The sequence below is a fragment of the Crocuta crocuta genome, unplaced genomic scaffold, assembly GCF_008692635.1.
Source record: "Crocuta crocuta isolate KB4526 unplaced genomic scaffold, BGI_CrCroc_1.0 scaffold205, whole genome shotgun sequence".
Taxonomy (NCBI): Eukaryota; Metazoa; Chordata; class Mammalia; order Carnivora; family Hyaenidae; genus Crocuta; species Crocuta crocuta.
Window position 1 is genome coordinate 4,307,338 of NW_027530644.1, and position 27,318 is coordinate 4,334,655.

Consider the following 27,318-nt stretch of genomic DNA (forward strand, 5'->3'; position numbering starts at 1 on the left):
TTCACAACCCAAAAATATTCATATAAAAATGATTACAATACTTTAATATAATACAAAATAATAGAGAAAATACAAAATAGAAAAATAAACAAATTAACTTGTATTTACCTTTGAAAACCTTCATGACTGCTGTGAGAGACACAAGAGAGGAGGGTTATTGTGTAGGACAACTTTCTCTACCACTAATAGAAGCACTGCTATCTAATGTAACCAGCAGCAGAGGAAAGGGTCTATATCTGTAGGCAGTCTGACCTAGAATGAAGCAAAGTATTCTTAAGCTCACTCTTGTATGGAAACGCAAAGGACTTTCTATAAGTCACTTTGAAGTGTTAAAAAAAATACATTAATGCCAGTTGTGGGTACCTTCCAGTGTTCTGAAAAATCACTGATTTCTGTCAAACACCATGGCCCGAGACCAAGCATCTGAGCATTGGAGCCATCATCCACAATCCCACAGTATGTGAGAGAGAGAGACAGAGAGAGAGAGACCATTGGCTCAGTTGTGATCATGTGATGTTCAGTGTCACGTAACTCATATTTCCAGACATGGGCTTGTTTATCAAGTTAAAATTTATTAGAAATAATCTCTCACCTCACCGAACACTCTCAGAACAAGTTACTCGCAATCCAAGGTTTTACTGTATATGGTATTGGTCTTACTAGTAGTTCGGCTGGATTGTGTTAGGGCAGTAGTTTAAGATATCTTTTGCTTATCTTACATTTCAATTCTGTCAGAGCCCTGGAATCTAGCACCATGAGAATGTGTGGAACTATGCAATTACTTTTCATTATCTAACCCTTCCTCCATGGCACTTTCTTGGTTGAATCGGAGTGTGTGTATAAGGGAAATATTGTTTGGTCATATGATTTGCTTCTGTATTTGGAGTTTCCTGATTTTATTCCATTCTATCTTCCCTTACCTCATCTAAGACTCAACTGATTTCTGTGTGTCCCTGCAAATATTCTATGTTAGGGCCACTCCTCAATTTACCTGTCCCAGCCCAAATGCCTGCTCTAGGTATAGAAGTTGCTATGTTACATATGTAAGAAAGGCTTGCTTTTCTCTGGAATTCAGTTTTTCAAGGTTTTACTGTGTCTAAGGCTCTTTGCTAGCTACACAAAGTAATGTAGTCACTATTTGCTCATATTTTTCTTGTTATCATAAAATAAACGTCTTTCATATCCTATATCCTAATTGGAAGAAATCTAAGCATTCATAATTAGGGCTATTATTAGCTATTTTAGGTTATAATTTCTCTTGCTAAAATAATCACTTTGTATTGTAACTTCTAATTGAATAATAATTTTGTACCTTCTTTAATTCTAAAAGTTAAATCACTTAATTCAATTTTATGTCTATTGCATTGGATAGAACTTCCAAAGTGGAACAAAACACCTATGAAAAAATACAATGCTGGTAGTGTTGACACCAGCAGAGTTTCACCACAAAATGTGACATTGGCTATCAGTTTATGACAGAAAACGTCCATCATATTAAAGAAAGATCTTGCTGGGGCGCCTGGGTGGCTCAGTTGGTTATGCTTCCAACTTCAGCTCAGGTCATTATCTCATGGTTCATGGGTTTGAGCCCCGTGTTGGGCTCTGTGCTGACAGCTAGCTCAGAGCCTGGAGCCTGTTTCAGATTCTTTATCTCCCTCTCTCTCTGACCCTCCCCTGCTCATGCTGTCTCTCTCTCTCTCGCTCAGAAATAAATTGAAAAAAAACTTTAAAAAAAGATCTTGCCATCACTAATTTTTAAGAGTCCTTTACCAGGAATATTTGTTAAATTTATACCATCCTTTGAGAGACTTAAATGTGTTGGGTTTTTTTTTTGTATCTATTGAGGTGATAAATTATATTAATAGATTTCCCAAGATAATATCATTCTTTGACTCCTGGGGTGAACATATCTTAATCATAGTAGCTGAATTTTATCTACTATAATGTTGAAAGCAATTCTAATGATGTTATATGGGAATTTATATCTACATTATTTCAAAATGGTTTTTGTAGCAAGAATGGGAAATGCTTGTCATCTGTAGAACCACATGTGTTCATGGCAGATATCATAATTGGTGAAAGCAAATGAGGCTAATGATTCATTATTTACATAATACTTGTCAGCAGCTACTACTAATGAGTCAGAGTCGGAATGAGACCTGAAACTGCTGTCATTAATCTATGCTTTTCATTTTTTATGTTCTCATTGTCAGTTTTAGCATTAAGTTGCATAACATTCTCTCCTTTTATGTTTTACCACAGGTATCATAACATATAACTTTCCTATTTCTAGAAAGTTTAAAATAATTCAAGCATAAAAATGTCTGCTCCAGAGCCATTTTAGGAGGTGATTCTTTACTGACATTTTCAATGTCTTCTATGGGTGTTGATTTATCCAGACTTTTACAAATTCCTAGTAGGTTTTTTTTTGGTAAACTTTACATTCTCAGAATATAGTTTGAATCATACTTTTCTACTCTTGATATAGAGACAATCAATAAGAGGTACTAATTTTTTAATGTCATAAAATTGGGATTATAGTACTATACATGCTTACAGTATATGCTTATACATTTCAATTCTGGCTAAATATTGCTTTAAAGCTTATTTCAAATAATCATAATCTGTATTTACTTTTAAAACTACATTTCTTGGTGTCTTAGTCGGTAAGCATCTGACTTTGACTCAGCTTAGGTCACGAATTTGCGGTTTATGAGTTCAAGGCGCATGTGGGGCTCTGCACCGACAGTGTGGAGCCTGCTTGAGATTCTCTCCTTCTCCATCTCTCTCTGCCCCTCCCTGACTTGCATGCTCTTTCTCTCTTTCAAAATAAATAAATAAACTTAAAAAATATGTTTAAAAATTACTTTTCTTAGTTTTTGGTATGATCTTAAAAATGTATAGTCAACTTCTTCAATGGAATTTTACATATGTCTATTAGATGAAGCTTTTATGGTAATGTATAACTTTGTAAATTCTTACTAAATTTTGTCAACCTAATCTGTCACTTATCAAGAAAGTATATTATTATCATTGTCTTACTCAGTCAATGCTTATTTGATTTGGCAATAAACTTATCAGTCTTTTTACACATTCTTCTTACTTATATCATGTACTTCCATTGGGATTATTTTCTTTCTAGCCAAAGTATTCATTTAAAATTTCTTTTACTAATAATCTGTTTGTTACATACTCTCTCAATTTTTGATTCTGTGAAAATATCTTTATTTTAACTTTATTTAAAAATAATTTTGGTGTTTTGTTAATTATAGATGGACAGCTCTTTCCTGATATCATATTGAGTATTTTGTTATGGTCATAAAAATGGTCACCCAATGAATGATACCTTCTAGCATTTATATTCTCATGTAGATGACCCCCTTTTAACTAGGATTAGCAACATGACTATATTTTTACTCAAAAAATGAACTGATGCTGTGTGACTCTCAAAGCTATCTCAAAAAACAAAACAAAACAAACAAACAAAAAGAAAAAAGCCTTGTAGATTTCCTGTGGTCTTAGACTACTTGTTCAGAGGGGTGTCAGACTGTTGTAAGAAGTCTGATACCTTGAATCTACCATGCTGTGGACAAAATCTAAACTAATTTTATGAGGAGAGAGAGATTCTGAGCTAAGTTCATTCTATCTATAAAACTGACAGTAAGATGTTTTAAGTCACAAAATTTTGATCTGGTTTATTATGTAGCAATGGATAACTAGTATAAAATTAGATCACTCCTTTTGTGTTTATTTTGTTTTTTAAAAGTTTTTTTTTTTATCAATTGAGTTGATATTTCTTAATAGGTAAAACAGAATTAAGGGGTGCAAGAGTTAGTCAGCTCTGAAGATACAGACCACAGAAGATCATCCTCAACTGCAGGTTTAGGAGGGTTCTCAAAACCACATTCAAATTTGTTAATTTGTTAGAAGGACTCACAGAAGTTACTGAGAGATGTTACCTTCATGGTCATAGTGCATGGGAAAGGATACAGATTAAAATTACCTGAAGGAAGAAAGGCATAGGGCAGTCCAGGAGGATCCTTATCATGGAGCTTCCAGATGTCCTTTCTCTGTGGACTCACAGACAGTTGTAATGCTTCTTGGAGAATATGCATGACAACACACAGGGAATACTTCCAACCAGGGAAGTTCACCCAAGTCTTGAGGTCTGGAGTTTTTATTGGGGTTCTAGCACATATTCCTCATTGATTGTCCAAGTGGCTTACCTCAGTCTCTAGTCCTTTAGGAGGTAGAGCTGACACCCCATGCAGAAACCAAAGCCAAGACCCTACATTCCTTGTTGAAGTGGCTTGAAGCCTCCACCCTAAATCACATTATTACTATCTGGCTGGTACAAAGCCCCCAGGCAAACAAAGATACTCATACCAGGCATGACATTCCAAAGGCTTAGAGATTACCTCTTAGGAAGTAAAAAGCAAAAGACAGGCCAAGGTTAAACTCTATACTAATCTAACTTTAGCATTTTACCAATTTTCTAGCACATTCCATTAAACTCCTGTCTCCAAAAAAAACCAAACTATATCTACATAAGACTAACCCTAACTACCAATTCACTTCTTTCCTCTCCTGCCTAATAATAAGGCTCAATAATTTCTAAATATTCTGAAGGCCATGGGACAGCTTCTCATATACTAAAACTTAGGCATCAATAAGAGTACTGTGGTGCCTGATGCTCATACTTTTAAAAGGGTGACACTCTAAAGAGAATAAATTATCTAGGACATATCTATTTGTTATAATCCATTCTAAAAGAACTCCTAAAACCAATGTTGCCAGTTTAGCAACTAAAAATACAAGATACCATTTAAATTTGATGTTTCTTTATTTTTGAGACAGAAACAGAGAGACCAAGTGTGAGTGGGAGAGGGGCAGAGAGAGAGGGAGACAGAGTCTGAAGCTGGCTGTAGGCTCTGAACTGTCAGCAAAGAGCCTGATGAGGAGATTGAACTCAAAAACTGTGAGACCATGATCTGAGTTGAAGTCAGACACTTAACCAACTGAGCCATCCAGATGCTCCCTCCCATTTAAATTTGAATGCTAAATGATAAATAACTATTTATAATCATGTCCCAAATATTACATACATATTTATCCTAATAACTTACCATTGTTCATCTGAAAATATAATTTAAATGAATTTCCTGTATTTTGTCTGGACACCTTACTTTCAGAAATCCTTTCAACCAGTGACCATGAACTAAGAAAATATGTGATCATTGGCTTTGGCTTGTAAAAAATTCTTGAAGATATATAAAAATGCTAAATTAAATATGTCCTTTTATAAAGTGTTATCATTTATTGTAGCAAATGTAAAAAGAGTAAACTACAGAGTTGGTTATTCCTTCAAAGATTTAGATCAACTATTCAATACAGCTAATTTCAATATTGATTCATGGTTTTCTACTGTGATTTCTTAACACATAAATAAGAAAATTTCAACAAAGGATGAGTCCAGAAGCTGCCCATGTTTTGAACACCTGACAACTGTTCTTAATTTTCTTGTACTGCCCTAAAGTACTGACACAAACAAAGCTTTAGAAATTTACTTGATGATTTAGTTCTTGAATATCAAATGCTATTCATGGTTCTTTCTGTGAGTTAAACTCTAACCACTTACAAGGGTTTGATTTAAAATAATGTGTAATTAACCTTAGTTTACTCAATAACATTATGCAGTGTTTTGACAACCAAATAGTGAAATTCACTGTGCTCAACCTCTATTTTATTGAAATCAACAGACAGAAACCAAAAATAATTGTTACAAGCCCTCTGATAGTAACAATTAGTTAACATCATAAAGAAATAGCTGTAAACAAGAACAGTGTTCCAGCCTGAGTTATGAATTATAAATTTACAAATTGATTTTCTTACACTTCTCCATTGACTTGAACCTTAAAAACATGCCATTGATTAAACAGGTCCTATATTATGTATGATGATGAGAAAGAAACCTGAAAAGACTGAAACAACAAAAAACACCGCAATGCATTTATCTTAACAAGAACTATTGGTTGGGGAATCTACTTATTCACCATTTTTCTAACCAATTCAATTATTGGAACTCTTCCTCTAGACTAAGCCGTAATATATGACGTGTTCCAAGAGATTTTGTGAAGGCAGGAAAAATCTTAAGAGGCAAGAGTGAACTATAAATTAGTCTATTTTTGTCTGTGCAAAACTTATAGACACATGAGGTGCTGAAAAATTCTCTCCCTAAATACTTCCTGTGAGAAATGTGTCTTTCCATTATTTTCTCCTTTTATATTCATGTCATCTACTCATTTATTCATTTACTCATTATTTCAAATATGGATTGAATTCTTAGTACAATACCACACAAAATGCTATGTGCTGACTCTTCCAAGGTGAATAAGTAACAATAGCTCCTTTCAATGAACTTATAAGCTAGTAGAAAGAAATAGATGAGAAAATCAATTATTGTAACAAAATGTAAAAAGTGCTAAAAGGCAGAGAAATGCACAGTAAGAATAGAGAAAGATGATTTTTCTCAGATTCTGTGTTGGTGAAAAGAAAGTACATTAGAAAGCGTTTCCACAAGGACATTCATAAGCTAAGAAATTATCTGATGTTCTTACCAGAAACTATAATCCTAAACATCTACCATGGCAGAGAATATTGGTATGTAGACCTCAAGCATGGGATAAGATAAAGGTGAGGGAAAGGAAAAAAACCAAATATGTACAGGTGTTAGAAATTCCACCCTAGGTTTCAACACAATTTATGAGGCATGGGGGGCTAAAAGTAGGCTAAAATGTAGGTCATGAGTGAAATAAGCAAACCTATAGTTAACGCATGAGTTCTCAACTACTAGTCCAGTGATAAAAATATTTAAAATTCATACTTCTTAAATTCTTCTCTCATTAGATTACATTCAGTAATATTTTCTCATCTATTCATTTAACAGTTCAAATCAAAGCAAATAAAATTTTTGTTCCTAAAACTATCCATTTCTCTTCTGTTAATTCTGATTCTTACCAACTCTTCCTCTTAATATTAACCCTAAAATATGATCTCGACTGATAGATTCAACATATAGGTAATTTCATTTCAAAGGTCCATAGAGTGTTTTCACCGTGTAATTATGCAGTTCTGCTTAGTTAGTCACCTTTATCTTATGACATTAATAAATTACAAGTCCGGGCTTTCTAATCCAATATTCTGCATAAGGAATAGGTAGACATTAATTAAACATGTTTATCTCTTTCTTAATCTCTGCCTCAGTTTTGTTTTTTTTATTATTTGAAAAGGAACAAAGATTGTCACCAGATGATTGGCCTCTTTTCAAGCTTTAGGGTATGGACAAGTATGGCTATGGGTCAAGATGTAGAAATTAATATGGATTCAGTCTGAATCAGTTTATGAAAGCTACATTTAAACAGCAATGTGGAGTTAGAACATCAAGGGTAAGAGATCAGATAACTTGATGTTCTTTCTTCTTTTGAAATTATGCCTAATTTTTTTTAATTCAGTTTTGTAAATTCTAAGAACCTCCTTAGTATCATAAACAAGAGTAGCCTCGATTTTTCTTTCAAGTATCTATTTCTATACAAAATACTTATGTCACATTTTATGTCAAATATTCCAACATATATGTGTTTTACTAAACACCCTGAAAAACTAAATGGATAATTATAGCCAACAACTACAGACAAAAATTCACCTTTTTGAGGTGACTGGGTGGCTCAGTCGGTTAAGCATATGGCTCGATTTCAGCTCAGGTCATGATCTCACAGTTCATGAGGTCGAGCCCTACACCCGGCTCTGTGTTGACAGCATGCTCATGTTTGTTTGTGCGCTCTCTCTCTGAAAACAAATAAATAAACTTTAAAAAATTCACCCTTTTTTAATTTAAGGTTCATTGCAACAACTCATTGTGGTAGGTTTGAAGGGTTCCAAAATAAAAAAAGTCTTCGAAAACAAGATTGAAGTTTTTTGGTGGTTATAATAGCAAGTAATCTCATTCAATGGATGCTGGCAATATCTTCTTGGAAAGTCTATAAGGTTAAAATAATTTCAGATATAATATTTCCTGATAACTTCTCCATGAATTAGAGTAGATGTAAAGCTGTTTCCTGTTTCTTTTTGTTAAAAAATATTTTTTAAATACATAAAATTTATCATCTGATTAGAGTACCAAGGATTCCTATTTATTCCCTCCATGTTCTATAATAATAATAATAGTCATAATCATTATAGTCTTTGAGCACTTAACTTGTACCAGGTGTTCTGCTGAGCATTGTATAAGCTATCCATTTATTATCACAGAAGAAGTAAGTACTGCTTTTTTCTCTATATCATATATGATGAAACTGAGGTTTGGAATGACTAGCTTATTCAAGGTCACATGGTTAATACATGGTGGAAATAAAATTATTGTCTGGTAGACTGACTTCAGAGCCCATGTTCTAAACTACTATGCAATAGGTCCTTCTCTTTCAGATGCCAGTTTCCAAGACCTTGCAAAAGAAGGGAAAAACTCTTTGCACAGATAGACATTTTGAGAAAGATTAATAAAAGATTAATAAAACTTCTTTAAAATTGTTTTTTACATTTATTTATTTTACAGAGACAGAGACAGACAGAGTACAAGTGAGGGAGGGTCATAGAGAAAGACAGAATCTGAAGTTGTCAGCACAGAGCCTGTTGCAGGGCTCAAACTCACAAACTGTAAGATCATGATCTGAGCTGAAGTCGGATGCTTAACCGATTGAGCCACCCAGGTGCCCCTAAAAGCTTCTTTTTCTTGTTTCTGTCTCTCTGTGCTTCTCTTTGTTTCTGTTTTCTGTTGCTCTATTTCATTGCACTTATATCTTTTCATGTGTGTATCTTTTCCTTCCTCCCTTCCTTCCTTCCTTTCTTCCATTCCCCTTCCCTTTCTCTTACCCTTCTCCCCTTACGTATCCCTTCTTTCTTTTATTCCTCCTCCTCCCTCTCTTTCTCCTCTTTTTCTTCTCCTTTAAAATGTTATTTAAGTAATCTCTGCACCTAACTCGGGGCTCAAACTCATGACCCTGAGATCAAGAGGGGCATGTTTTCTGAGATCAAGAGGTGCATGCTTTCTGATTTAGTGAGTCATGTGCCCCTAGTTCTTCTTTTTCTTCTAACACACACACACACACACACACACACACACCCATGATGTTTGGATCATGTAGGTGGGTATATAACAAGATCACATAGGGAAACCAAAAGAAGGAAAAATGTGCCATTTAATCTTCTAGTTTTTTTAGTTCAACAGGTCCTAGAAAATAGATGATGGCAAAGAGTATCTGTTTAATCATTCTGTCTTTCTTTCTTTGTTAAAGTAATTTGAAATATTACCTAGAGCAAAAGTCAACTTAAAATGAAAAAGAATAGTAAAATTTTAAAATCAGATTAATTCATTTCCAATAAAGCTTCAAATAAATATAATTTCTATTTATATAAATCTATTACTTATTTGGAATCTGTACATCTCTGATAACTACAGGTCTGATTAAAACAAGATATTAAATAATCTGTATATAAAAGGGTTTTACAAAGCCATAGCACTTTAGAAGAAAATAAATCTCAAACACTGTTAAAATATAGCAAGATATAACTCATTTTGAGAATAAGTACATATATTCATAAATATTTATATATCTTATTCATAAGTAATATATGGCAAGTCATTCACTGGTTGTTTCATGTGAATTAAAGGGCCTTTAATTTATGTTCTAGGAAATTTAAAAAAAATGGTTGGACCATTGTGGAGGTGAACAGTTCTGGTATCAGAAAAAACACTGCTTTAAGTGATGGCTAGTAAGAAGAGCCTTACCAGTAGGAGCACATGTCCATTTTCTTCTTTCGTTTACATGGAAAATTGGGTATTCTAGAAAAGGTAAGGTGACTACTTTGAACAGAACCATAATGTATCTGCTTCAATAAGATTTTAGATAAATCAATGTTCTGCTTAATTCTGTATCATTATAAAATATTCAGATCCCACTTATAATCAGAACATGTCAGAATGTGTAATTTTGATTTGCTACCACATAGAATTGTATCTCACATGAGCAGATTAAAAGGCATTTGGAATAAGGAATTATTGAATAAAGAAAAATATTAAAGTAAAAATGTAGACCCCTCCCAAAAAGGATGAAAAACATAGATTGCTTAAATAAATCAAAGTGTTTTCAGTGCTCATTTATTTCTTATCTTTGTTAAAAATAAGACAGCAAACCCAAAATGGAGTCAGTTATGGTAAACCCCTTGTCACCTGAGAGTTAGTTACAGAGTTGGCTGTCTCAACAATGGATCCCTAAACCAATCAATCAGGAATTCCCTGTTAAACACTAGTTAGGTAATCTGCCTGATAGACCCCTTTCACCCCCTAAAGGAAAGTGACCTGGCCACGCCAATCTACTTTTCTGTCTAGTATAACCTCTTTGTTCCCACTCCCTTCTGCTTATAAAAGTTCTTTGTACAGCTCCTCAGAGCTCCTTTCTATATGCTAAATTGGATGCTACTCAATTCATGAATCATTGATAAAGGCAATAAGATCTTTAAAATTTACTCAGCTGAATATGTCTTTTAACATGTTGTTACTTACAAAATATGTTATGAAAATATTTTCAAATTTAAAAAGTTCAATTTCAAAAATTTATATGAAGCAAAACACAGGATAATTATGAGCAATGTATACTTTAGGTTTAAAAACAATCCTTGGGAAGTAAAAAGAGGACAATTATGTGTATTCTCCCCAAAGCTATTCTATTGTACTGAATATTCAACTTTTTGGTAGCAAAAATATGACCCTGGAAGGAGAAATAAAATTGCAGTAATTTATGTACATTGTTTTTATTTTCTCATTAAAGAAGCTGTTGTGGATATAGTGATATGGAGAGATTTGAGCTTATTTTCCCTGTCTGAACATAAAGTTTGTAATTATTTACATGTTTTATAAAAAACTGACAAAAAAGTTTAGAACTTAACAAAATTTAAGTTAAATTAATAAAGGAAATTAATAAAAAGGAAGTCTACATATTTGCCATCATGATTAACAACAGAATTTGTGACATATATGTATGTAGGGTTACCCGGGAAAGCACAGTAAACAAAGGTAAAGTTACTATGCAAATTTAAGTCTCCATGCATAAAGCTCTAGAGATTTAATCATCCTTTTCCTGGTACAGAGTGACACTCTTATCAATGGAGATTTTCCTCATAAATGTAAGTGTAAATGTCTCTTACAAAGAGTAAATTTTACTCTGTTTTCAGAGTTTCTTTGTCTTCTGTTTCCTAAAAATAATTAGCTAAAGATATTCTTTATCCCAAATTTTGGGGTGATATATTCGGCTTCTCTTCGTATATATCCTCAAAATTTTTTTTGTAAATATTTATTTATAGTCCAATGAATTATTAATTCATTTTAAAGGCTTGTTATTAGTAAAACAACAAAAGAAGAAAAGGTGAAAAATCTCTTAACATTTGAGATATTAATTTATCTTTTAAAAATTTCATGTGTGAGGGTGCCTGGGTGGCTCAGTCAGTTAAGTGGCTGATTTCAGCTCAGTTCATGATCTCGTGGTTCATGGGTTAGAGCCCAGCATTGGGCTCTGGGCTGACAGCTTGGAGCCTGGAGCCTACTTCAAATTCTGTGTCTCCCTCTCTCTCTGCCCCTCCGCTGCTCACGCTCTGTCTCTCTGTCTCTCAAAAATAAATAAATGTTGGAGAGAGGGCAAGATGGCGGAGAAGTAAGGAGCTCCGTACTTGCACTCGCGCCCATACATCATACAGAAAAGATCTGNTAAAATTTTTAAAAACTAAAAAAAAATAAAAATAAAAAGTTCATGTGTGTATAATTAAACTGAAACACTGGTAACAATAAATTTTGTATGGATGTTCTTCATGTGTAAAGTCCTTTATCTGTGAGTACAACAGCAGAGAGCCCAATAATCCGAAGACCATGAACATGGTTTTTCTTGGAACTCACCTGCATCTGCCTCTAATGAGTGACTTAGGTCACAGAGGAGGTATCCACCCTTCTCTGCCTCTTCCCCAGTTCATGCCGGGGACTTATAATATCATTTCTCTTGTCCTCAGTGCACTTCCGTCCTACTCTTTCCTCCGATTTTCCTTACCATCTCTACTACTGATACTCCAAACATGTGGGAATGTATTCCCTTAGTAATTACACCTGCTTCTAATGTGCATAGGTGGAGGCCTGGCACTTTCAGAACTTACAACCTTTTCCGTGGGGTCAGATCCAAGTTCATTACTCCTGTTACGCTGAGTTTTATTCTTTCTTGCTCATGACAAACTACTGCCCCAAATTTAACCTTTATTTTTTTTTCATTCTTTCTCACTTGAGGTAACTTCCCTACCAGCATGAAATCTTTATGTTCCAGAAGTTGGGTCAGGTTTCATCAAACTTCTTTTCCATAAATGCTTACGCTCATATCTGGGAACCCAAGAAACAGTCCAAAAGACATCTTTTCCAATACATAGGATGTGTACTGTTCAACTACTTGGTGCCCTGCCTCAAGAACTCAACTTTATCACGCAGGAGAGCAATTTGTCTCCATACAATGACACCCCCCCTTCTCCCAATTATATAGGACCTTCTTCTTCATATACCTTATGGCACCTTTCTCCCACCTTCCTGTCATAACCTGCATCATATTAAATGTCACCTTACTACTAGGAGCAAATTACATCCCTTTCATTGTTATGATAGGAGGAGACAGGTGGGTGTTGAGAGCCCTAGATTGTGTTCCTCTATTCCTGTCACTTGTAGGCTTACCTACTGTGGTATCTGTAAGTATCTCTTAGACTCCCTTTAAGATGAAGGAATACCTTTCTTGACTTGCATGGCTCAGTCGGCTTTTCTTCATTCCCCAGTTCCTCTCTCCCTTCTTCCTTCCTCCCTTGCTCCCTCCCTTCCTTCTTTTCCCACCACCTTTCCTTTTCCCCCTTAATCCACTTAATCAATAAACACTGAATGGCTCAACTTTTCAGATGTAGTGATTGGGCACATAACATTCTAACGGCCTAAAAATTTCAGTATTTGATAAATGCATTACACACTTTAAATTTGCTTTCTTTTACATGCACTGTTCCTTTTGCTTTTTGATAATCCCCTTTTTCTATCCTGAAAACGCCTGCCATTTTTAAAAACTAAATCTAATATCTCCTGTTCTATGAAACTACTTATAGTTCCTCTCTGAAAAGCTAGGCAGTCTTCTTTTAGTAGATATCTGTCTATACCTTATTCAAAAGACCAATCATGTAGTGCTTTATATCATTTTTATTGTTTAGACTAATTCATTGAGACTCTTTTCAAAATGTGGCAACTGCAGTTATCAGTCTAAAAAATGAAAATGGTACTCTTTGTGTTACTCTCTTTATTTTTTTTTAAATGTTTTATTTATTTCTAGGAGAGAGAGAGACAGCGTGAGCAGAGGAGGGTCAGAGAGAGAGGGAGTCACAGACCGAAACAGGCTCCAGGCTCTGAGCTGGCAGTCAGCACAGAGCCCGACGCGGGGCTCGAACCCACGAACCGCGAGATCATGACCTAAGCGAAAGTCGGACGCTTAACCTACTAAGCCACCCAGGCACCCCTGTGTTACTCTCTTTAAAACTATTTATAATTTTCTAACTATTTAAATTTTTTAATTATAAGAAAATCTTCCCCAATAATGCATTTATAAATAAGGGAAGTGCATAAAACCTGAAAGACTATAACAACTAAATATTTGTGAAATTAAGAGCATTTGCAATAAGACTTCACATCTGAGAATACCGGTATTCTTATAAAGCTGAAACTAGGAAAGTGGTAAGTAGCACGTATGAATTTTTGTCTCCTTAAGCAGTGAAGGCCAAGAAATAAGAGAAATGGAAAGTATAGTCATATCACTGGTTCATATCCATATATATCCAAGACAATCTAATATTAATGACACATTTCTAAGATAAAACCCAACTTAGATCAACTATAGCTGATGATCTAGAACAGATTTCTATCTGATGGTCTGAAATAGATGAAGGTAGGATTTTCGGAAAGCTTGGGCTCTGAGATTAATGCTGACATAAGAGAACAATAGCTAAGAGTAAAATGAACCACATGGAACATAAATTGTTGAAATCTTAGTGCAAAGAGCAAAAGAAGCATACTAGAAACAGCATATATTTAAAAATGGGTAGAAGTCTTATGAATAAAAATGTAAATTTTTGTTTAATATTTAAGAGAGGTTTTTAAAATATGAGCAGGTGATTTTCATAAGAAACACATCCAAAATAGGGGTGCCTGGCTTAGTTGGTTAGGCGCCCAACTTCAATTCAGTTCATGATCTCACAGTCTATGAGTTCAAGCCCTATATTGGGCTCTGTGCTGACAGCTCAGAGCCTGGAGCCTGCTTCAGATTCTGTCTCCCTCTCTTTCTATCCCTCCCTTGCTCTCTGTCTGTCTCTGTCTCTCAAAAATAAATAAATGTTAAAAAAATAAACATGTCAAAATAATGGCAGTATTACATACTAATTAATAAGAACAATAACCATTATTTTTTGAGTGTTTATTGATAGGCACTTTATGAATATTTTCTAACATTCACAGTTACACTATAAAGTATATTTTTATTTTATAAAAAGCAACTTCATTAAAGTTAAATAAGTATCCCAAGATTCTAAAACTCAATAGTCACTAAAATAAAATCAAAGTACAAGTAAAAATTTCATTATTGTTGATGTACCTACAAATTATAACAAACCTCCTCCATATCAGCCCCCTCTCCCAAAAAAAAGAATCAACCACATTGAGTAGCTTCTATGCACCAGGTTCTTTGGAGCTGTTATCTCTCAGATTCAAAACATAATCTAAAGCCACTCTGCCCTCATTTTACAAATGAGAAAGCTATACTTCAGAACGTTTAAATGACTTTATCACATTTAGAAAGTTAAGAAGATAGAGCTGACATTCTAACACAGTTTTGCTTAAAATGTACATCTATTTTAAAAACAGATACTTCCCTTACTACCATATCTTTCCTATTACTGTAAAATTACCTACTTACGTCTTAAAAGTGTAGAAAACTCATATTTATAAAGAGCAATGACCTGAGAAAACCACCCCCCAACATATACACACTCACATGTGCATGTGCACTTTAGAAATTTATCTTAAATTTGCTAATTTCAATATCTTTCTTCTATGCTTAGGTTTTGCTATTTTATATATTTTTGACATTATAATCACAGAAAAATCAAAACCAATTTGCTGATTTTTACCTTTCTTTATTCAGATTCTCATAACTATATTGTTTATTCATTCATTTCTTAATTCATATAAATATTTTTTGATATATTTGAATCATATTTTTAATGTTTCTTCAAATAACTTTCAAAATGTTCTTTCGTAAGAATTTTGTATGACTAATAGGTTAAGAAATCTTAGTGGAAAGGTGGATAACATAAATTACCATATGGGGAACCATAAAAAAATGCAATGAACATACTAGGTAATTATTTGATATGTTTTACATTTCTAGTTATTTTTGAAACTACTGAGGTAAAAAAAAAAACAGAACAGAACAGAACACAAGTTGATAGACAGTATTATATCATCTAATATATATGCAGCTGAAATCCCAGCAAAGAAGGTGAGAATTGATAGAAGAAATATTTGAAGAGATAACAGCCAAAAATCCCCAAAATTATTGAAAGAAAGCAAACCAAATTTCCAAGAAACTTAGAGATCCCTAAACAGGATTTTTAAAAACTCACAACAAAGAAGATCATCATATCTAATGAAAAGTAAAGACAAACAGAAAAATCTTGAAGTTAGCCAGAGGCTAAAAAGCAGTAAATGTAACAGGAGACTTCACTGGAAATCATGAAACTCTAACAAAGAATTTTTCCAAGCATACAAGGACTTTAGGAAAGTTTTTGCTGTAAGACCTGTACTACTAAAGGAAAAGGAAAAGGAATCTCTTCAGCCGTATGAAATATGTTACCAACTGAAAATTTTTGTCTACAAAAGAAATCATTATAAAAATGTGTGAAATTCCTATCCCCCCAATTTTTTGTATTCTTAAACTCTTTACAAGATAGTTGAATGTCTAAATGAAAAAAATAATTTATTCTAAGGATTATAACATATGCGGACGTAAAATGTTTTACAACATAAACAAAAGAATGAAAAAAGAGAAAAAGTAGGTATCTTGTTCTAAGACTCTTACACGATACATAAAGTGGCAAAAATTTTTCTTGAAATGAGGTTATAATAAGTTATAAATATATGTTGTGAACCTTAGATCAACCACTAAAAATTGTAAAAAAGTAGTACCAAGAAACCAATATTTGAGAAAAAAAGAAAACATAAAAATGAGTTAATTGAGAAGAAAGCAAAAAAGAAAAAAACTGTTTGGATAAATAAAAAGGAAACTGCTCTTTTGATAATTACATTAAATATGAATACTCTAAATGGAATGAAATGCAGGGGTTCCCAGACTTAATAAACACGATTCAACTAGTTGCTGTCTACATGAATCCCACCTTAAATATACAAGCATAGATATGTTAAAGGTAAGCAGCAGGGACAATGAAACATACCACCAACTTCCATTCAATGTCCAGTATCCTTTATTGTGCACTCACACTGAAAAATAAGCAATACGAAATCTAGTTTTATCTGGTAAACTAACTTTAAATATTTATCTTTTCAATCCCTACAGGAAATTAGTTATCCTGCAAAACAAATCAGAGGAGGGCTCTCCTTGGGGACATAACGTATGGAAAAGCATAAAGATAAAACACAGGACTGAAACATAGCAGGGAGAGAAAAAATATATATATATATATACATATACATATATATATACACTNACTAGACAAATATCACTATTCCACCCATGCCCACCCACCCAATCATCAATCAATCAATCAGTCAATCAATCAATCAAAGCTTCCTGTTAGGGAGAGAAAAATACGTTCCAGAAGCAAAAATACTTTCCCCAAGGAAAGTCTCTAATTACTATTTAACTTAGGTACACTAACAAATATTTATCAGCAAAAAATACTCCTTGTATTTATACATACCTTATAAATAGAAACACCAGTCAAATTTTTAGTGCCTCCCTCTGAAATAAAAGTAGAGTCAATGATCACCAGAAGAATTAGGAAAAACTTCCAACACAGAAAAAATTGAAACAAACTATAAGAAAACATTATCTTAGAGAATATACATCTAATGCAGAAAGCTAAGAGAATTTCAAAGATATTATTCTGAATATTTTCAGAAAAATATTACTTCCATAAAACAGAAAAAAACATAAATGAGAACAATAAGAAGGAAAGCTTTCAATTGTGAGAGTTATTCTTGTGATATAAAAAATTAAATATTTAATAGAAGAGTTTGAAGATATATTCCAAGAAGTCTCCCCCAAGTAACCTTCAAAAGAAAAATAGTGTAAAGTTAAAAGACACAAAACTAGGGATCAGTAAAAAGAAGTTCAATAACAAAATAGTTGTTAAGTTGAAAAGACAAATAAAAATGTTGAGGAAGAAATGATCAAAATATAAGAAATCATACAAGAACATTGTTCAGGAACATTTGGGTGGCCCAGTCAATTAAGAGTCCAACTCTTGGTTTTGGTTCAGGTCATGATCTCACAGTTCAGGAGATCAAGTCCCCCTGTCAGATTCTGTCCCATCAGCGTGGAGCCGGCTTGGGATTCTCTCCCTCCCTGTCCTGCCCCTCCCCCCCCATAAATAAATAAACTTAAAAAAAGAACATTTTTCATAATGAAAATGTCCATGAAATGCACAAATAATGAAAAACAATCCCCCTTAATGGCATATTAGCATGAAATCTTATACAACCAGCTGTAAAGAAAACCTAAAAGTTTGTAACAGGAAAAAATTTAGTCTAGGTCATATGAAAAGCAATGGGAATAAAAATGGCATCTACATTGTCAACAGATACTCCAAGTGAAAATTTGGGCAATAATGCCTTTAAATTTCTGAGGGAAAATAATTTTCTATCTAGAAACCTACAGCCTCTCAGAGCATCATTCAAATATACCTGTAGAATTAAGATACGTTTCAGATTTGAGAACTCAAAAGTATCCCTTCTATCTAGCATTTATTGGAAAACTATGTAAATAATAAACAAAGGGAAACAAAAAAATAGTAAAAAGGAAAAGAAACACAATTTTGTTATACTATTCAGTTCAACAGTGAAACATGTTCACATTGTAAAAATAAAATAATTACTATTAAACAAAAATATAATATTTCCAGTGGGAACACTGGAAAATTGGGTAGAGAGTACAGAATACCTAAATTTCTGTCATTATTGAATAAATAAATCAATAGATTTTAACTAAAAGAAATAGAAGAAGTAACTGATATCCAAATCATTTGGACACAAATTTGTTAGTAATTTAGTTTTGAAAATATTTGGACAATTCTAATAAAAATGAAAAATTAACTAAAACCAAAAGAATAAGAAAATTAGTACCTTTGCACATCCGTATTGAGTTTGTCAACTGAGAAAATTTACTTAAGATGAGCTGCCAGTGAGTCATTTTTACCATTGGAAGAAATCTAAATGATCTATAGGGAACACTGGGTTGATAAAATCCTGGCTGGAGCTAGAATAGAGTGAGTGGGGCACTTAGCTCTGGCATAGAATAAAGGATGGTGACAAAAAAAAAAACAAACCTTAGTAATCAAGATAATTTTAATGCAGTATTTGAAAAAATCAACATTATGCAAAAAAGGCAAGGTGAAAATTGTCAATACTTAATCTTTTAATGTTTATTTATTTTCAAGAGAGATATAGAGACAGAGAATCAGGAGGTTCTGAAAGGCAGAGAGAGAGGGAGAAGCAGAATCTGAAGCAGGCTCCAGGCTCTGAACTGTCAGCACAGAGCCTGACATGGGGCTCAAACCCTTGAACCGTGAGATTATGACCTGAGCCAATCTTGGATGCTTAACCAACTGAGTCACCCGAGTGCCCCAAAATGACAACATTTTAAATATAGACAGGATCCAAACCTCTGCTTGCCTCCCTTGACCACACTCTCACTCAATTCACTCCAATTCCTGTCTTGGATAAGTCGGAATGTAACCGTTCTTTACGTCACTAAAAGTGGGTTTAATTTCCGAAAAGAACAGCATTTCATTTTCCTCCTATGTTAACAGACTGTGGATGATGGTGTTGTAAAAGAGGATGTTATAGAGGTGGAGTGAGGGGGAACAAACTTTCCATTTAAGAATTACAGGGATGCCTGGGTGGTTCATTTGGTTAGGCTTCTAACTTTGGCTCAAGTAATGATCTCATAGTTTGTGAGTTCAAGTCTCATGTTGGGCTCTGCGTTGACATTGTGGAGCCTGCCTGAGATTCTCTCCCTCTCTCTCTCTGTCCCTCTCTCTCTGCCCCTTCCACACTCTCTTAAAATAAATAAATAAACTTTAAGAAAAAAAGAATTACAAAATAATAATGTTTTCAGCCCAATATCTTCTTATTTTTAGTTATTATTTTCTTCTCATGGTCTGGAGCCTGTCTGGGATTTTGTCAGGTAAAATGTATATTGGTTAGGTTAAAGCTAAGCTATTTTAACAAAGACACTCCAAAATACAATCTTTTAGATAAAGAGAAGTTAATTTCTTTCTAACATAAAAGACCAGAAGTTTGTAGGTAATTCATGAAAGATGGGTGACTCCATGACATTATCCATAGACTCCCAGCTAGAAGATTGCCATTTTCCTGCCAGTCTAAAAGGCAAATGGGTGGGGGAATCACAACCATCTTTCTCTTTAAGATTTTGACTCAGAGGTTTTACACATCAAATTCTGCTCGCATCTCATTGGTCTACATTTAGCCACAGGGTTGCATTTAGTTACAAGAAAAGCTAGGATATAAAATCTTTAGCTGAGACATATTCCTTGTTAAGAATGGGAGCTGTATGTCAGCATGCTTTAATTACCAAAAAGGAAGAAAGGGAAAATAGATGTTGGAGAACATTAGCAACCTTTGCCATAAACTGTCCCTTCTTTAAATGGATCACCTTTCTCATGTTCTACATAAGATTTCTTTTCTTCTGCTTTACCAGTCAATGTCTTCCATCAGTTTTTCTTTTTCCAGAAATATGATATAAATCTCATCCAATAATAACTCTCATTCACTTTTTGTTAGCAGTTTATACCTTTTAAAATAATACTTTTCTGTCATTATATTGAATTTTCTTTATAGAGAAGAAACGTATGCCCCCAATACTTAAGCCTGTATTGTTAACCCTATCACTTTTAAAAATTTTTTAGTGTTTATTTATTTTTGAGAAAGAGAGAATGTGATAGAGGGATGTGCAGAGAGAGGGTGACACAGATCCAAAGCAGGCTCAAGGCTGTCAGCACAGAGCTCAATGTGGGGCTTGAACTCACAAACCGTGAGATCATGACCTGACATGAAGTCAGACGCTTAACTGACTGAGCCACCCAGGTGCCTTTAACTATATCATTTCTAACAGCACCTGGAATTCTTCCTTAATATTCATATTATGGGAAAAACTGTTCAATTGATGTGGTTCTAATATAGAAATAATAGAACTAAAAGAATTGTATTAAATAGTGATACTTTTGTAAGTTCATTGAAGTAAAATGAAACACTGTATGTTTCTTTATATATGTGCTCAGTGTGTATAAATGGGAAGAGCTGGGGAGGGTTGAAGAGGTTAGAAAGTTCAGGAAGGGGATTTTGACCAAGTGATTTGATATTGGTATAATTATTCTATGTCTAAAAGTTATTGTACTTACACTGAATCTAGAATTTTGGAATAGAGGAAGTAGATAATTAAAATTTTGTACATTAAAGGTACTGTTAGATAATTGTTATAAATGACAATCTATTTTCTCTGCTGAACTAAGATGAGCCATTAGGGAGTCTTGTTTATAGGATTTTTCTAGAGAGCTGTAAATTTCTACTAGCTCTTTCATACACCTTTTCATCACAATCAGAAGTATTAATCACAGTACTTAACATTAATATGCTTCATTATGCTAATGAAGTGTTTTGTGTAGATCAATTCATTATTCTTACCAAGTAAATTACAAGATAGTTTAGTGCTATTATTGCTTAATTTTTTGAGGTGATAGGAAATGCGCTCAGAGATGTGAAATACTTTACATATAGTTGATTACAAAGGTCAGTATAAGGAATTACAGCAAGGTTTTCCCATAGTGAGTGTTGTGTCAAGCAGAGAAATGGTAAATTCATTTCTTAGAAAGATTAGAACCTTACATTAATCCATCCATCCATCCATCCATCCATCCATCCATCCATCCCTCCATCCATCCATCCTTCCACCCATCCATTAATCCATATCTCACTGACTTTGGGCCATGTGTGCAATTACTTGTTTTATTATAGAAGTAGCACAGTCAATTTTTCATTTAAATTTTTGGAGTTTCAACTCTATAATTTCTAGTTTGTTCTTAACATAATTCTACTTCTTTATGGTTATTTCTTATTAGCATACTGTTTAATTCTTTGAACACATTTGTAATAGTTGCTTTAACGCTTTTGTGAACTAAAATCAACATTGGAGCCCAATCAGAGTCAAATTCTATAGAATGTTTCCATTTTCCTGAATCTTGACTATACTTTATTTCTTTGTATACTTAGTAATTTTTAGTTGAAAACTACATGGTTCAAATGGCATCTATCAGTGTCTCTAAATTCCATGCTATTATTCTTCCTAGGGATTTTATTTTTATTGACTTGCCTGGACTTAACTATAGAACTATCTCCTTTACAGTTATATGTGTGTATATATATATATATATATATATATAGACTAAATGTGAAACAGGTAAAAATATACCCATCAGCGTTTGAATCTTGAGTCATAGGATCTATTCCAATAAAAATTTTGTGCAGATATTTATTTGTTACTCTCTTACAGACCCTCTGATCTTTGAACTTGTCAGATTCTGTTAGTATACACTCTTCTAACCTCTCTCCTTTCCTGTCATCCTCATATATAACCAATCAATACCAAAAATTCAAGAAAACAAACTCCCAAGAAAACATGGAGGGTGCATAAGGCAGGCATTACATGGTGACTATACATTATTTCTTGGAGGAGTAACATCTTTATAAGCAAAGAAAGGCTGAGTAAAAAGTAAATAAATGTGCAAATACTTTTATGATGGACTTCAAACATATGGAAAATTAGAAAGAATAGTAGAGTGAATGTCAGTGTACTATTACCCAACTCCGACAATTCACACAGGCCAGTTTTACTTTATCTACATACACTCTCTCTCTCTTCCCTCACCCCAGAATACTTTGCAAGAAGCTCAGGCTATCACATCATTTTATTCTGAAAATATGCCAGAATCTTCTGTAAATAGATTTGCAACATTGTTATCACACCTAGAATAGTAACATACTTCTAAATATTACCCATGTTTACATTTCTCCACTTGTCACATAATTTTTTAGTTTGTCAAGTAAGTATCCCACAAAGGTTTCTAAAATATGATTTTTGATAAAAGCTAATATGCCCCTTGTCTTTTTAATCTATAATTTTATCTCTAATTATAAAATCTATACTCTCTAATTGCTTCCTTTTATTTAATTGCATTGGCTAAGATCTTTAATTGAATATTAAATAGTAGAATGGAGAATTGATATCTTTATCATTTTCTTAACTTTAATAGGAAAGTCTCTGTTACTTTGCCACTGAGTAACATGCTATCAACTGTACTGAATTCTGCATATTTTCTTATAAGGGGATATCTATAAATTTCTATTTTATGCATTACTTAAATTTTAAACCAGTGTTGAATTTTGTCAAATGCCTTTTCTTGTATTTATGAAGACATCATATGATTTGGTCCCTCTAAATTGTTATATGAACTTCAAAATAATTCCAATCAAATCACCAAGAAGATTACTGTGGAATTTGACAAATAATAGGAATTTATCTAAAAAATTAACCTATGGGGTGCCTGGTTGCCTCAGTCAGTTGAGAGTCAAATTCTTGATCTCAGGTCAGGTCTTGATCTCAGGGTTGTTAGTTCAAGTCTCATGTTGGCTCCTCAATGGGCGTGAAGCTTACTTAAACAAAAACAAAAACAAACAAAAGAACTTATGAAAAGGGTCATTTAGATGCTGGAAAAGAGTAATAATTGAGTGGGACAATTAAGCTCTAGAAGACATTGAAATACATTTAAAAATAGAACAATTCAAGAGATTTCTTATGAATAGGTCTGGATAGCTCAATGGAACTGAATGGGAAAATGCAAAAACAAATTTAAGTTAATTTTGGAATTTACCATATGATAAAGTTAGCATTTTACTAGCTGACAAAAGATGACTTTTTAAAAAATTGGTGTTGAGGTGACTGATTAGATCATTTGAAAAGAATACAGCTATTGGGTTGTGTATATTTAATAATCTTTTTTATACTGATTGTTATTAACATTTTGTACACATCAATATTTTACATACTAATTAGTTGAAAATAATGTGATACTTTAGTAAATTCAGGAAATGATTTGGGAAAGTCTAACAACATAAAAAATGGTACTAAAATTGCTTTAATATTTTAGAACATGAGAGAGTGATGTGGGTCAAGTTAAAATAAAAAATCTGAGATGTTATTTAAATTCACATGAAATTGTACCCCTTAAGAATGTCCAGGTGATTAGACCCAGTCCTCATGAGATTAACAATATAATGAGGAAAATAAGGGTTAAGAATTACTTGGAGGAAGAAATGTAGGGGAGGCAGAATTGGAGGGTTTTGGTAAAAAAAATCCCTCAATGAACTAACTATAAATTAGTTAATAAAAAAATGCAGTCGAGATCTAAACAAAACACCTGCAATACGCATAAAAATTTTCGGACTTATTGGTTAAGGCAGACCTATTTTATTATGTGATTCAGCTGGAGTCAGTATAAGTAAGCTAGACATGTGTATGTCCATATTACCTCTTGTGCTCTACTTGGGACCAAGGATAGATAGAACAGTGATCTGTGTGTGTCAGTTGTGTCTTCGCTATTTAACAAACCAATCCAGAAACTCTGTTGCTTACAACCATTTATTTAGCTTATGATTCTTTAAGTTGGCAATTTGGAAAGGGTTCGCCTGGACAGTTAGTTTCTCTGCTGATTTTAGGTGAGGTCATTTACATTTGTATATCCAGTGACAGTCTGTTTATGTTCAGAGTCTCAAGACATTTTTGAGAGAATATGAGGAGAAATGTTTACCCATTTGTCAGGCCATTATTAATATCTCCTCTTCCTCATTCTACTTCAATTTTCTTTCTATAGAGGCCTCTGTTTTGTTGGTGATGGTTGGTTAATTTTTGTTTTCATTCATTCACTCATTCATTCATTCATTTGGAAAGCAAATGTGCTTGTTCAGTGTATTATACTTAAGATAAATTTGAGAAAATAAAATTTGAAAGGATTTCTGTAATATTACAGACATTTCTTTGATAATACTATTTAATCAGTGCAATATGGAATAAATATTGTTTTAAAAGACATTTAGCTTCTGATAACGGACTTTAGTTATTTTTTAAATATTAAAATACATGACATTCTATCATTGCAAATGTTGAGACCATTTAGTGAGAACAAGATAGGACTTTAAAGATTATATTAAATAAATGAAACGGTCAGACAATGGTAATGGAGTATAAAAATAAGATGGGTATTAGGTTACCATTTCTCTTTATTCTAAACAACAATGCCTCAAAAAATTAAGTAACTTTATAAATTATGAGGGCACCACTTTCATAAAGTGTGGCCTATCATGTGGAGAGAATTCTAATGGTAGCACCTTGGTATTTTCAGAAATGTCAGGGAATTCTTCTTAATATAGCGTCATTACCCAATATTACAGATTTATTCTGATTACTCATGTTCTATTTTAATATACATATGTATTTTAACATAATTTCTCCCAAAACTCATATGATGGCATGGAAATGTTACTAAATGGGTGCATATGTGATAATGTGGTAAAAGAGAAAATAATGTTAGTTGGGGGGTTGTTTCACAGGACAGGAGGAGGTGGAACACCAAAGAGATCTTTGAAAGCTAGAAGTTTGCATCAAGTTTAGCAGAGACACTGAAAAAAAGTAGAAGTGTATATAAGTTCACAAAAGGAGCTGACCATGTATCATAGACACTTTGCTTTAAAATTACACTCTGGGTCTTAAAGTTAACCAGTATTTGGTGGTATGGTTGATAATTATCATGTGTACTAGCTCTGGAATAACTACCATTCATTGACGCTTATTTTTTTAAAAAATTTTTTAATGTTTTATTTATTTCTGAGAGAGAGAGAGAGACAACGTGAGCAGGGGAGGGCCAGAGAGAGAGGGAGACACAGAATCTGAAGCAGGCTCCAGGCTAGCTGTCAGCACAGAGTCTACGCGGGGCTCGAACCCACGAACCGTGAGATCATGACCTGAGCCAAAGTCGGACGCTTAACCGACTGAGCCACCCAGGTGCCCCTCATTGACGCTTATTGTAATGCAATAGCAAATGTCAGTTAAGGTGAATATGAAGGCAAACTTCTTCATCAATACACACACAAAAATGAAACAGCGGTAGACCCCCACTGTGAAAACCCAGACACGAGCATTTGTTAACTTGGCAAAAGTTAAACAGTTCATCACCAAGAGTTGAGACGCAATTAGCAATGCAATTGCTAAGAGAGGAGGAAGATTACCCACTCCAGTCTGTGGCTTAAGTGTTTTCTGTCATTTTATAAATTTAGCTGCTTAGAGTTTGCTAGACTGCTGAGTGAGAAATTATTGGGAGATAGGTCTGTGGTGGAAAAGAAAAGAAGTAGCTAAAATGAGTGCATTTATTTAACCTCATGTTGTTTTTAAAAGAAAAAAATTGGTTTATTTTATTGTATGACTCCTGTTAAGTACCAATCGAAATTTCTTCGTTTGACTCTGGTCTCAAAGAAATAAACAAAGTTAAAATTCTATATTCTAGGCATATTTTGGGTTTTAAGAAGCATAACAAAATCTTTGTTAACTTCATTAATTAAAATGACCAAATGTAACTTGTTAGACATGATCTCATCCAAAATTCATCACATGCTTGTGAAATGTCAGGGAAGAACATGAACACATTAACCCTCAATATACTTTTTATTTTTAATTTTTTAAAAATTAAAATCAGTAAGATTCAGTATTTTGAATATTAACTCCTACCTGTATCAGATAATTGAAATGATTAAGTCTATAGTAGCTTTACATACCATTCCTGCCCAGTAGTTCCCAGCATAAAATTAAAATTGCTCCATAGTTCTTCCAATTCTTGTTATTCTGCATTGATTTTGTACATATGTGTGCCTGTGTTTTAATAGATGAGTACATCTTAATCCCTTGCAGGTGACACATCACTGCTATACATGGAATTTAAAAACTCCACTCCTGTAAAATGTGGGATTGCATTTTTGAAAGATTAGAGAAATGACTAGTAAAGTCTGATGTTGAAAAAAGATTGCAAGCATTATGATATCGAAATTTGCTTTATCAGTGTTTGTTTAAGAAGAGACTGACCAAACATTTTCTGTATATAGAGCCAGATTGTAAATATTTTTGGCTTTAAGGGCCACACGTTACAACTGTTCAGCTTTGTGTGGTAACATGAAAATAGCCATAGACAATCTCCAGACAAATAAGAGCAGCTATTCTCCACTAAAACTTTATTTATAGATACTGAATTTTAATTTCATGTAAGTTTTATGTAGCATAAAATATTCTTCTTTTGATTACCTTGTAATCTTTGAAAAATGTGAAAACAATTGCAAAAACAGGCAGTGGGCTGTATTTGGCTCAAGGGAGTATTTTGCCTAGCCCTACTTAATACTCATTCCCTTATCTCTCACAGCTTTCTAGTAAAGTCACCACAAATGTATCTCTAATTTATAAGATAGGTATAAATAGTAGTAAATATCTATTTATAATATATCCTTACCTACATATACTTATTCACTCATTCAATATATATTGATTAATTATCTTTCAGGTACAAGTGTGCTGAGTTCAATAAATGATACAAAGAGAGTGTGACACAGCTTCTAATTTCACGAGACTTAAAAGACTATTAGAATTTTTGAGTAATTTACTCTACACAAAGGCTACTTGGGATAAATGCCCAAGTTCAGAGGTACATAAGTACTTTAGATTTTCCTAATATGAGATGACTGCTGACATCTTAGCAAGTAATTTCATGAGATAGAGTGCCTTTGTGCTAAGACTCAATGAATGATATAGC

General features: G+C 33.4%; 1 long non-coding RNA gene across 2 annotated transcripts in view; it reads right to left on the reverse strand.

The window, feature by feature from the left end:
* The window catches only part of LOC144235553 (uncharacterized), a 93,810-nt gene that overhangs the window by 42,416 nt on the left and 24,076 nt on the right, over nt 1-27,318 (reverse strand). The window contains exons 1-2 of one of the 2 annotated variants that reach the window (XR_013336249.1): nt 23,006-23,091; nt 17,098-17,138 (exon numbers count right to left, since the gene is read on the reverse strand). This is a non-coding gene — a long non-coding RNA (uncharacterized LOC144235553). Of the gene's footprint in view, nt 1-17,097; nt 17,139-23,005; nt 23,092-27,318 lie in introns of those variants that run through there. The other variant, XR_013336250.1, reaches the window with a different exon arrangement.